Source organism: Nuphar pumila, chromosome 4 (genome assembly GCF_984573655.1).
Source record: "Nuphar pumila chromosome 4, dmNupPumi1.hap1.1, whole genome shotgun sequence".
Taxonomy (NCBI): Eukaryota; Viridiplantae; Streptophyta; class Magnoliopsida; order Nymphaeales; family Nymphaeaceae; genus Nuphar; species Nuphar pumila.
The window spans coordinates 5,444,699-5,457,787 of record NC_143252.1 but is presented as its reverse complement, the minus strand read 5'-3'; positions in this window follow the sequence as shown (position 1 = coordinate 5,457,787).

Genomic DNA, 13,089 nt, shown 5'->3' with positions numbered 1-13,089 from the left:
CGGGTTTGGTTTGGACCCAGGTGGTATCAAACTTGGACCCAGTTTTCAGATATGGTATCGGGTCTGGACCTGGGTCTAATCGGTTGTACTATAAGAAAAAACATACCTGGACCCAATAAGAACTACATGAACCAGACCCAGACCATACCTGGTAAAACCATATTTTTTTTTATCATTTTTACATTGAAAATTTGCGGGTCTTAATTGGAACTCGGGCCGGGTATAAAATTTCACAAACTATACCCAAGTGCATGTATTCATCGGACCTTCAGGTCCAGACTGAGGTCTTAATCCGGTCATATTATTTATCACCATACTCAGACCCTATAGGGTTTGGTTCGAGTCGGATCCGGGTAAACCAGGCCCATTGACACCCCTAATCACCATCAGTTCTCAGATCAGAGGTGATGTGAGATCCCAGGATATTCTAGGAAGTGATCCATGGAGGTCACTGGACCTGTGTTTCAATAAGAAAAGAGGCAGAAGATAGAGAGAATGAGGGAGAAACAAATACAAACCGTGAATTACAGATTAATGGTTCTCTGGACAAACCCCCCAAGGCTAGAGAATCATGAATTTGGGGATTTTGAGGATCTTAAATTCAAGGACCTAAGATCATCCCTTTCCAAAAACCTCTGATGTGTTGTGGGGCCCAAGCCAATTCACATCCTCATACGTGACATCTGGGCATTCAAACACCATAGAAATTGAAATAATGCTTGTAGATAATTAAAAGAAATGTTTTTTTTTAATACATGGCAAGCTGTGTGGTGAATCCAAATGGAAATTTCCCTAATTCAAACCGCCAAAGTTTCTTTGCCAACATGAATGTCCCCTAATTATTTACATAAAGTCATGATGGTGCCTTTTAATTTTTTGGCACCACCATGTTTTACTATTTTTTTTTCTTTGATAAGCAAGCTGGGATTAGGCGGACCCCTACCAGAACAATAGCAGCCCCATGTGGCAGAAGGATTCGATCCTGAGCCTTCAGCTTGACACAGACCCCGCTTACCACATGGGATACCACCTCGTGGGTTGGTATACTAAAAACTTATTGGGACAAATGGAACTTGGTGAATACCAACTAAAGTTCAATGGTGAAAGAGAAGGCTGAGAAACATGAGTTTGATTGACTCACCAGAAGAGGCAAGAAGTAAAGATAAAAAGAGCAGGGTGGCTACACTGAGAGGCTTAACCATTTTCTTTGGTGAGATAGAACTAGGAGGGCCAAGAAATTTATAGCACCACTCACTTAATTTTCCTGATAAACTAATACTGGTCATTAATGTTTTTATACGAGAAGATGATGCAAGTGGATGGATTCTCTTATTGAAATTTAATGTCTAATTGTTCAAGTCGATGTATCCGTGAATGCTAGGCACAATACTTTTAACAATAAATAAGGAAATACGTCGGATGGAGAGAACATGCCATGCACTGACCAGACTAAGCGTAGGAAAGTGGTGGAAATATCCCTATAAGGCAGCCAATGTTTTCTCGATAAGCTTGTCTTCCGAAGATTAGGAGAAAATCCTGCAGATTTGTTAGTGATTGATCCTTAGCGTTTCTTGTTAAGGCAGTTACTATTCTTTCTCCTTTTTTCCTTATCTTTTATCCTTTTCTTCTGTATAGATATCGCATGTAAACAGTGAAGAAATATAGAAAAGAGAGAGCCGTTGTGCTGCCTTCCACCGTGGATGTAGGTTGTATAGCCGAACCACGTTAATTCTTTGTTGTGATAAATCGTTATCGTGATCCACGACAACACTGTGTAAATCGCTACACAATGATACTTGCAAATCGTTACCTGTCTGTAAATCGCGAAAATATCAACATCCACACCATGTAAATCGCTATATGGGTCAGCGCATAAATCGCTACATGGTATCAAAGCAGGTGTTCCTTAATATTTGATCTTATAGTGTTCTTCTGTTTACTGCGATCATGGACGATGGATCAGGTAACAATGGTGGAACTGCGATAAGACCAATTGGCAGTGGCAACGCCTCCATTGTCATTCAAGAATCTACAAGTCCTTCACACAGGATAACATAGTTGTTGCTGAATGGAACAAATTGTGCTTCATGGTCAAAGGCAGTCATGTTGTATCTAAGCGAAAAATCAAAACTCGAATACGTTACAAGTAACCAATCTAAACCAAATCCTGGTGATCCTAAGTACAAAGAGTGAAAGTCTAACAATGACTTGGTCATGTCTTGGTTGCTCAATTCAATGGAGCCAAAAATTTTAAGGGTTTTCTTTTCCTTGAAATCGTTGAGCAAATGTGGAAAAGTGCGCGAGAGTTATATAGCGAGCACTATGATATAGCTTGTATGTATCAACTCTCGCAAAGCATTCAAGAAAATAAAAAGATGAAGAACCAGCCCTTCTGTGAGTATCTTAGTAAAATGCGAGGGATGTGGGACGAATTGGACTCTTACACTCATACTGTCATGGACTCTATATCTTTTCAAAAGGTAAAAGAGCAAGAGAAAATCTTTCAACTCCTTGCTGGTCTTGATTCTGAATATGAAAATTTGCGTAGTCAAATTTTGATGGCTACCGAACTCCCTCTTCTGAATAAGATTTGCTCCATTATCATGAGAGAAGAAACTCGAAAGAGGATGATGAACCCTATGAAAGACTCTGAACAGAATGACAAGGTTGCTTTTTCTGCTGCGTCAAACTTCATGTCAAAAGGCAATGAGCAAAATCTTGCGAAAAACATGATCAAAAGATTTTGCACACACTGCAAAAAGGAGGGACACACCAAGGAATGATGTTGGTTTCTGCACGAAAAACCAAGCACACCAAAGTATGAAAAATCAAAAGAAGAAGTCTCTGCCAAAATCGCTCAGACCAGTTCATCTGAGACACACTCTCTCATTGACAAACTTACCGAGTTAATCCAATACTATAATTGCAAGGATACCAGAGTTGCCGCCTCAGCCAACACTTCAAGTATTCCAAGTAAGACTCTGCCTTACTCAAAATTCGATTTTTGGGTTATCGATTCAGGGACCAGTAAGCATATAACAAATACCAGAGATGATTTGATTAATTACAAAGACTTGGACTATTTAAAGGAAGTCACAACCACTAATGGGTCATCCATAAGGGTAAATGAAATTGGTGAAACCCGATTTGTAGAAAGTCCAACAAATTCAAACGTTTTGTATATGCCGCAACTTGCCACTAACCTTCTGTCAATATCAGGATTACTCAAGAACTAAATTGCAGAGCCATCTTTACTCCAACTAATGTGATTTTTCAGGACCTGGTGACTCAGAAGATGATTGGTGAAGAAAGGATGTCTAAAGGGCTATACATCCTTGATAAGAAGGAGATGACATTGATAGCTCAACACAAAAATAAAAGTCAGCTTTGGCATATGAGACTTGGTCATCCCTCCAATCTCACATTAAGAACTCTTATGCCTGGTTTATATTTTGATTCACATGATTGTGAAATCTGTCAATATGCTAAATTAACTAGACCATCATTCTTTATCTCTGAGACTCATGCTACTAGCATATTTGATCTTGTTCACACAAACGTAAGGGGTCCGACCCCAGTGAATTCCTATAGCGGATTTAAATACTATTTATCTTTCATTGACGACTTTTCTAAAACCTGCTGGATTTATTTGCTTAGATCAAAGGATGAGGTATTTACCAAATTTTGCGAATTTTACAAATTTATTGAAACATGGTTCAATAAAAGAATCAAAGTGCTTAGATCTGATAATGGGACTGAATATAAGAATTTTTTATTTGAAACCTTTAAAAAGGAAGCAGGGATGGATCACCAATTCACCTGCGTAGGTACTCCTCAGCAAAATGGAGTTGCTGAGCGCAAGAACCGACACCTCCTTGAGGTTACAAGGTCCCTTTTTTTCCAAATGAAAGTTTCAAAAAATTTTCGGAGTGATGCTGTTATGACTGCATGTTATATTATTAATCGTATTCCCAGTAAACAACTTGGAGGAAAATCTCATCTTGAAATTCTTAGAGGAAAAATAATCGGCATTGAGCATTTAAGGTGTTTGGTTGTACTGTGTATGTCAGAATTAAAGGGAATGATAAACTTAGCCACAAAGCTATCAAGTGTGCTTTCCTCGGATATTCATCATCCAAGAAAGGATATCGGTGCTATGATCCGAAAGATAATAAACTTTATGTCTCTTGGGATGTAATATTCGACGAAAGCAAAGTCTTCTTTGGTGATCAATATAAAGAGAATACTTGTGAAGGGGAGATAGTGCTTCCCAACATATCTTGGTATGATGCCCTTGTCGTACCTCATATTGTTGAAAATATATACCTCTGAAAGCCTGAACCAAACAAAAGATGCTAGTGATGTTGGCGAGAACTTACAAAATCCTACTACATTGAGAAGATCTCAAAGAGACCATCGTCCTCCAAGTCGGCTCAACGATTTTGTTATATATGCTGTCACTGCTCACCCTATTGAAAAATGTTTGTCATGTAGTCATGTTTCTAAAGAATTAGTTGCCTTCCTTAGCCACATTGAAGCCCAAAGAGAGCCTACCTCATATCAAGAGGCTAAAACTCAACCAGAGTGGACTTTATCCATGCAATAGGAACTTGATGCATTACATAAAAACAGAACCTGAGAAATTGTTTCTCTCCCTAAGGGAAAACGCGTGGTGGGATGTCAATGGGTATACAAAATCAAGTACAGAAGTGACAGAGCTATAGAGAAACATAAGGCTCGATTAGTGGCTAAGGGTTATACCCAAACTCAAGAGCTTGACTACAAAGAAACCTTTGCTCTTGTGGTGAAGATGAATACTGTGAGGATTCTTCTAAGTATTGCTTGCAATTTTGAATGATCTCTATTTCAGTTAGATGTCAAAAACATTTTTTTGTAAGGTGATCTTAATGAGGAAGTCTATACGAAATTACCTCCTGGACATCTTCAATAAGGCAATCCAAATCTTGTTTGCAAGCTTAAAAAACTGATTTATGGGTTAAAACAGTCTCCTCGAGCTTGTCATTACAAGCTCAGTCAAGCACTTGAGAAAGAAGGTTTTGCTAGAAGCTATGCTGATAGCTCTCTATTTATAAAAACAGATGGTGGAAAAATTGTTACCATGCTCATCTATGTCGATGACATAATTATCACTGTAAATGATCAAAGAAACATTGACATTCAAAAAAGGTTCTTACAGAATTCGTTTGATGTCAAAGATCTTGGGCGATTACGATATTTCCTATTCATAGAAATAGCTCATTCAAACAAATGCCTATTTCTTTGCCAACATAAATATGTCATTGATCTCTTTACTGAAACTGGGAAGATAGGATCCAAGCCTCCAGCTATTCCCATTGAACTCCATGAAAAACTTGATGGTTCTATAGAGGAAGTTATTGCTGATGTTGAAGGATATCAAAGACTGGTGGGAAAGCTTATTTATTTAACTGTTACTCAACCTGATCTCACTTATGCTCCTAAACTAGTTCATATGGGAGCTATTGATCGGATCCTTAGATATCTAAAAGGATCTTCTGGACAATGCATGTGGTATAAATGGAATGTAAATACTGACATCAAAGGCTACTCGGATGCAGACTGGGCAGGAAGTTTGGACCAAAAATCCACTACTAGATATTGTGTGTTCGTTGGAAGAAATCTGGTTTCGTGGAGAAAGAAGCAAAGCCTTGTTGCTAGATCTAGTGTAGAAGCAAAATATAGGCCTATGGCAACAACAACTAGCGAATTAACATGAGTGAAATCTCTACTAGAAGACATTGGTCTTAAGGTTGAAAAACTCATACCAATGTTTTGTGACAATCAAGCAATTATTCATATTGTAGCTAACTCAGTCTTTCATGAGAGAACCAAGCATATCGAAATTGATTGTCACTATGTCAGAGAAAAGGTTAAGAATGAAGTACTCTGTACACCATACATTCAGAGTATAGATCAATTGGCCGATGGTTTCACAAAAGGAGTCTCACAGAAACTTTTCCATGATCTTGTAAGCAAGTGGGGATGCTTTAATATATATGCCCCACTTGAGGGAGAGTGATGGAAATATCACTATGAGGCAGCCAGTGTTTTCTCGATAAGCTTGTCTTTCGAAGATTAGGAGAAAATCCTGCAGATTTGTTAGTGATTGATCCTTAGCGTTTCTTGTTAAGGCAGTTACTATTCTTTCTTCTCTTTTCCTTATTTTTTATCCTTTTCTTCTGTATAAATATCTCATGTAAACAGTGAAGAGATATAGAAAAGAGAGTCGTTGTGCTGCCTTCCACCGTGGATGTAGGCTGTATAGCCGAACCACGTTAATTCTTTGTTGTGACAAATCGTCATCGTGATTCACGACAACACTGTGTAAATCGCTACACAATGATACTTGCAAATCGCTACCTGTCTGTAAATCACGACAATATCAACATCCACACCATGTAAATCGCTACATGGGTCAACGCATAAATCACTACAGAAAGAAAGACTCTCTCTCTCTCTCTCATAACCAGGTCTTTGTTTGACAGTTTAAGCTAAAAAAAATGGGATGCTTCGTGGTATCAAGCAAAAAGAAAGAGAAAAGCCCATTAAGTGATGCGGTTCTCGTCTAGGGTTCCTCGTCATCCATTTTTTAATGGCAAGTATGCAATCAACAGTAATGTCGCAGCAGAAAAAATCCTCAGCGTGTATGAATTCCCCTAGCATAGAAAATAGATCATAGCAGTAAATGAATCCAATTAGTAGTATATATGAGGCTAAGAGGAATGCTGCAATCTAGTGTTAATCCAATAGTGTTTCATTCTCCCTTATACTATCAAACCGACTACCTCCTCAATTACTGTAATAAAAAACTAGAACCAAAATGGAGCAAACCACAAGATAAAAAGAAAAAAAAAAAAGAGAAGGCACAATATTTACACGGCTTAACACTCAGGTCTGCATTCACGGTTAAGGAGGGGCAAGAATCCACTTGAGAGATGTGAGCAAATAGAATGGCGAGATATAGAGCCATCAAAACCCTAATCTCTAATACACCCAAAACTCTCGTACCTAACTTTCAAAAGAGGCATGAGTAGGTGCTAAATGATATATGCTAAATAAGTTTTTCAGGGTTTTTTTGTTTTTTTGTTAAATTTCAACCCTACTGATGTGATCCATGTACTTGATTTCATAGGGATCAGCTCTTGAAGTGTTCCATTCTGACACATGGTGGGTTTTTATAAGGTTAGAAAAATCAATAATCTAAAAATCTTTGTAAAATTTTGATGCTCCAAGTATCATTTTTTCATCCAAAACACTTGATCTAGGTGTGTATTCATCGTAAATCGACCATGCCCAACACAGTTTAACAGGTATCATTTAGCATATTTTATTTAGCACCTACCCATATATATATATATATATATATATATATATATATATATATATATATATATATATATATATATATATATATATATATGAAGGGCATAAAACACTAACTAGTACAAAGATAAAATTGCAAAACTAGATAGGTCCATACTGTGAGGGGTCTCTGGTGAGTTCTGAGCTCATTGAAATTTTTTATTGTAAGGTCACCAAAATATTTTTTAGAATTCAAGACACCCACAATATTTATAGTTGTTAAAGAAATTTTGGAACCATAAAAACCACAAATTATATGAAGCAGAACCGTCTCGATGCCGAAATGAGCATTATGGTAAAATGGTTATCCCTTAATGATATGCAATGTTCCAGATTTTCTGATTACTGTGAGTCGTGATATCTAATCACATCTCCATTTTGTATGTTTTTGCTAATTCTTCCAATCTATCAGTTAAAGTATTACTTTTCTTAAAAAAATTAAAAAAATGAAGCAGAACCATCTTGAAGCCTTTGCTGGGGACGTCTAGAACCCTGTTTGCTGACCCTCTTGACTGCTTCTTTCTTATCTTTGTGTACTCAGCAGATTAAGTGGTCCAATCCTTTTTGCATCTAACGGGTTTTGCAGTTTGAAAATCTCAAAATATTATCTGGATTAGGGGTGAGCAACGGGTGGGGCAGACTGATGGGCCAAGCGGACCCAGCCCACCAAGGGCTGGGTTTGGAGCATGGTTTTAGGCCCTAGCCCATTAGTTACCAGGCCGAAACCCAACCCGTCATATGAATGTGCCGTGCCCAAGTCGGACCATGGGCTACAGGGCCGACCCAATGGGCCTGATCCACCTACTTAATTACCTTAGTAATATGAAGATTAAAGATAATTAAGTGGCTGCATGTTAACTTGTTACTTGAGTTATTATTTACCTAAATAGTTGCATTAATTGTATAGAAACTGCAAATTATAATTAGCTGGTATTATGATTTTTTCATTCATATTTTATAATTTTTTATTTAATTCATTTTGATTTATCTTACGAGAATTAATTCAATAAAGTAATTCAAAAATAACTTTCAAATGGATTTCGGTCAGGTTGAACAGACCTGCTAGACATTGGTCCATTGGGCCAATGGGCCGGGCCATGAGTTTTTTTTTTTAACCCAAGCCCGTTAAAAACCAATGGGCCGAGCTCCAAACTGGCCTGGGCCGGGCAGAGCTGACCCTATGCCCACCCCTAATTCGGATATATCACAAAAATTTTAAAATCTCGGTGATATTTGTAACTATGATCGAGTCACACATGGAAGATGAATTCCTTGCTTTTTCTGATTCCTTTTGTCACTGCACCATCTAGAAAGAAGCATGACACATTATGCATTTAATCACCATCTCCTTCTTTCAATCATTTTCAGAACATGACCCACCAAACATATGGGTAAAGAGAAATGGGTAGGTGCTTAATGAAATATGCTTAATGAGTTTTTTTTGTTCCTTAGGTTTTTTTTTTGCAATTCCGACCCTATAAATGTGTTGGGTATGGTCGATTTAAGAGGAATCCACACCTGAATCATGTGTTTTCCATGAAAATAATGATATTTAGAGCCTCTAAAATTTACAAAGATTTTGGACCCTTGATTTTTTGAACCTTATAAAAACCCACCCATGTGTCAGAATCTAACACTTCAAGAGCTGATCCTTATAAAATCAAGTACATAGATGACGTCTGTACGGCCAGAATTTTAAAATAAAACAAAAAAAAATCTGAAAACCACATTAAGCGTGTATCATTAAGCACCTACCCCTCACTCTTATGATATATATATATATATATATATATATATATATATATATATATATATATATATATATATATATATATATATATATATATATATATAGAGAGAGAGAGAGAGAGAGAGAGAGAGAGAGAGAGTGTGTGCATGTGCGATCTAGTAAGCAAGACGTTTTCAAGGTAGATTTTGACAAGAAACCTAACATAATAATTTCATGCATATAGATTTTTTGGCGTTGGAAGACTATCAGGTTGCCTAAACTTGTGGCCCAAGTTTTAGTGAAAAAACTACCATATTTCAATTGTCAAATTGACAGCAATAACCATGTTACCAATCTCATGAGTAACAGCTATTTCTAGGAGGGAAACCCCGGTGTTATATTAAATAAATTATTTAAGGGAATCTCTCTTTTTTTGTTGCTTATAATTTAAGGGAATAACGTTAAAATCTTGGTCTGTGTTGGTGCATTCATCAAGTCATCAAAAACGGTGAAAAAAAAATGGTAAACCTATTAAACTTGTGATATTTATTTATCTACATTTATTTATTTATCTATTTATTTATTTATTTTAAATTCTGATATATCAAAGAGGATGGTATTTTGAATTTATCATTTCCTTGCATGGTATTGTGCAAGTTATATCACTACATGGGGTTACAGTCGTGAAACTGAGGAGGCGTTTGTTATAGTCTCAGACAAAGGAAATCTTTTTCCTTTGAAAGAGCCACTTTGGAAGGAAAGTGTTTATCAAGAGAGAGAGAGAGAGAGGCATGAACTAATTTTGATAGAAAAGCTGTTCTTTTGCATTCATTATATAGATCCTACCATATGTTTCTCATAGGCATGTTTGTTTCGCCTTTTTTTAGCGAAAGGGAACTGCTCCTACCAGACAAGCGGATCCGCCTATTGGTAGGAATGGGATCCTTATTTCCTATGAAAGATCTAGTCTTTTATAGTAAAAGGGCATGAAACAAAAGCTTCATTAAGGTATGCATCTTTTGCCTCTAGTGGAAGTTGAGTTAATTCACTGCCAGGGTTGCAGTGGATCTCATGGGTTTTATCATTTGATGTATGCACTAGGGCACGGTAGGTTCACAATCATGCTGGTTGCGATCGACAAGGACTGGGTTTTCTCTATTAGCCAAATAAGAAAGCTACAACATGAGGACCTATGAGACAGATTAGAGTTCAAGTTCACCTTTGGACAAGAATGTCCCATGCTAACAGTGAACTTGCTCCATCATAGGGTACCAAGAATCCAATTCTACCTTCCTAAGGACACTTTTGGAAGAGAGAAAAATTCTCATAGAAAAAGAAAGTTTTGCCTATGAGAGTTTTTTACACTTGAAGTTTTTCAAAAGAAAGTTTTTTGGTTGTTTGTGTAGTACGAGGAAAAAAAATAGTGAGAAAATGTGAAAAAATGAGAGGAGGGTGGTGGTGGTGAGATGGGTGGTGGGGAGTGTAAAATTAAATTTTTTCTTAGTAGAAAACATTTCTCCACCCACATGGAGGAATGTTTTCTATAAAAAATCTATACTTTTTAGAAAAATTCTCTTAGCAAAAAGTCTCTCTCGTTTGGAAGAGATAGAAAATCCATATGAATTTTTCGTTTTGCATCAATCTTTCTTGCTTCCAAACGTGCCCAAGGAAAACTACAAAGAAATCATATCAGATAAATATTGGTCCAGTGTTTTTATACTACCATTATTACTTTACAACATTTTTCTTTTATACTTTGTTAAAACTGCCTCACTCACAGAGCTCATTGCCATAAAACTCCAATCTCTGTACACTCAACTTCAACTTGTCTTCATAAAGGACACACACATCCATGGACATAGAATACAGTTAACGAAGCGCCTCATTAAGGGGGGAAGCGCCATGCTTCCCCCCAAAAGGGGAAGCATGGGGGGAACTTGGCAACCATTTTAAGGGAAGTGTGCTTCCCACTCACTTCTCAAATCTCTTCTTTATCTTATCCTTTTTTCACTCATTTCCCTTTCGCTTCTCCCTCGCTTTCCTGTTATTTTTTTGTGTTTTAGTTTGTTCCTTTCCCACTCACTCATGTTTCCTTTTTCGCTTCTCAAAAGCTTTTACAATCACTTCCAAAATGAATCCTGCTTTTAGCTTCATAATACTTTTTAACACTCAGCTTCCCGCTTTTGATCCAAGCATCACTTTTCATATCTATTTTGCTTCCTGATTTTCTCCTACCAAAAGAGTGAACTCATTGTGGGCATGGTACCATTTTTTTCATAAGAGAAAAGAATGATAAGTAGTTGGGCCATGAATTAAGGTAGGACTACATTCATGAAAGAGAAAAGAAATAGCAGCTTTAGGGAAATTGGTTTTTCAAAGATCCAAGTTTGCTAAAACCCGATTTTCCAAAGCATGTTCATTTGTCAACAAGGTTGGAAGCCTACTTGACTAGTAGGTGGGGACGTCAACTGTTCAGATATAGGTTTGATATCTAACGTAATCTGAATCCATTAAATTGGATTCAGTTGAACAAACACATGTCTAGTTAATGTATGGATTTGGAACAGCTTATTACACCCGAATCTGAATCTCAATCCGAAATGAATAGAATCGGACATATCTAAATTTTAATCGCTGTATCCGATTAGCTATTTAAAATAGTTGGATCCAGATTATGCATTAACTTTTCTCATCCGAATCCAGATCCAGCTTGGAATCCAATCGAGCAATGTCCAATCAGGTCGGATTAGGTAATGCATACTTCTGAACCAAATCCGACACATTTCACATCTACTAGAAGCGCGATATCTGAGGATCTGGATGAATACCCGAAGCCAGCGCAATTACTACTTAGGCTAGACCCAAGTTTATTGGGTTTCAGGTTGCACAAGCAGCCCAAACCCGATCTGTCCCAGGTCGGTTAGACCCTAGTTGGCCCCTCAACAAGATCCAGAACACCAGATCCATACACACTCAATACCTGTGCAGTGCAGTGCAACCCAAGTACGGACCAATATAGGGGCATGACTTTTCGTTACAAACGTGACCCGGTTCCTAATTGGATCCAGATTTTGGATCCGTGCGAGATAAGATCCGGGTCCTTTCCCACATCGGTTTGAGGTCAAACAGAACGGCAAGTGAATTCATACGTATATGACTTCAAAATCCTCTTTCCCTGAAAATGATGAGGTGACGTTTGGTATCCCGTCTGTTGTGCTACCAAATTTGCAAAAATCAACACATTTTCCTGAACATTTGCTATTTTTGCACTTACTGGTAGAAATTTTCCACGTTACCGAGAGAGAGAGAGAGAGAGAGAGAGAGAAGTGGAATGTAACAGCAGAAAAGAGGACGCCACTGCTACGTGATCAGTCTGCTCAGGACTGAAAATGTAACGCCTCGGCGGTTTTGTAGTTTGTATGCGTTTGGGAGCACTCTTTTCCCCACCGGGATTCCAAGTTTTCATGCAAAGAACAACCAAAATGTGCAGTTTCAAGAATTCCCATCTTCCAGAAAAAACATCAAGCAAAATAAATACCCATTTCTCCAATACAAGTCTCAGTGAAACCTCTTCAACTCACATCTCAGAACAAACCCTGATGAGAGATTACAGAGAACAAACAAAATCTAGAGAGAGAGACAGAGAGAGAGTTGCAAAGTGAAAAAGCAAGCACCAAAAATAGACAGACAAGTAAATAAATAAAAAAAAAGAATGCCTATCTAGAACTGCGTTTGGGTTCAGGTTCATGCTCTTTCCTACCCAGTTCCCAAAATTCATGAACAAAACCCCCAAATTTTGAAATTCCATTTCATCTTCCCCAAAAAACCAAACAAAAGAAAAACCCCAACTTTTCATCTCCATGTTTAAACGAAACCCCATCAACTTCAACCCATAAGAAATGCCAAAAGATCACAAAAGACCCCAGCAATGTCTAGAGAGAGAATCTTCAAAAGGGACC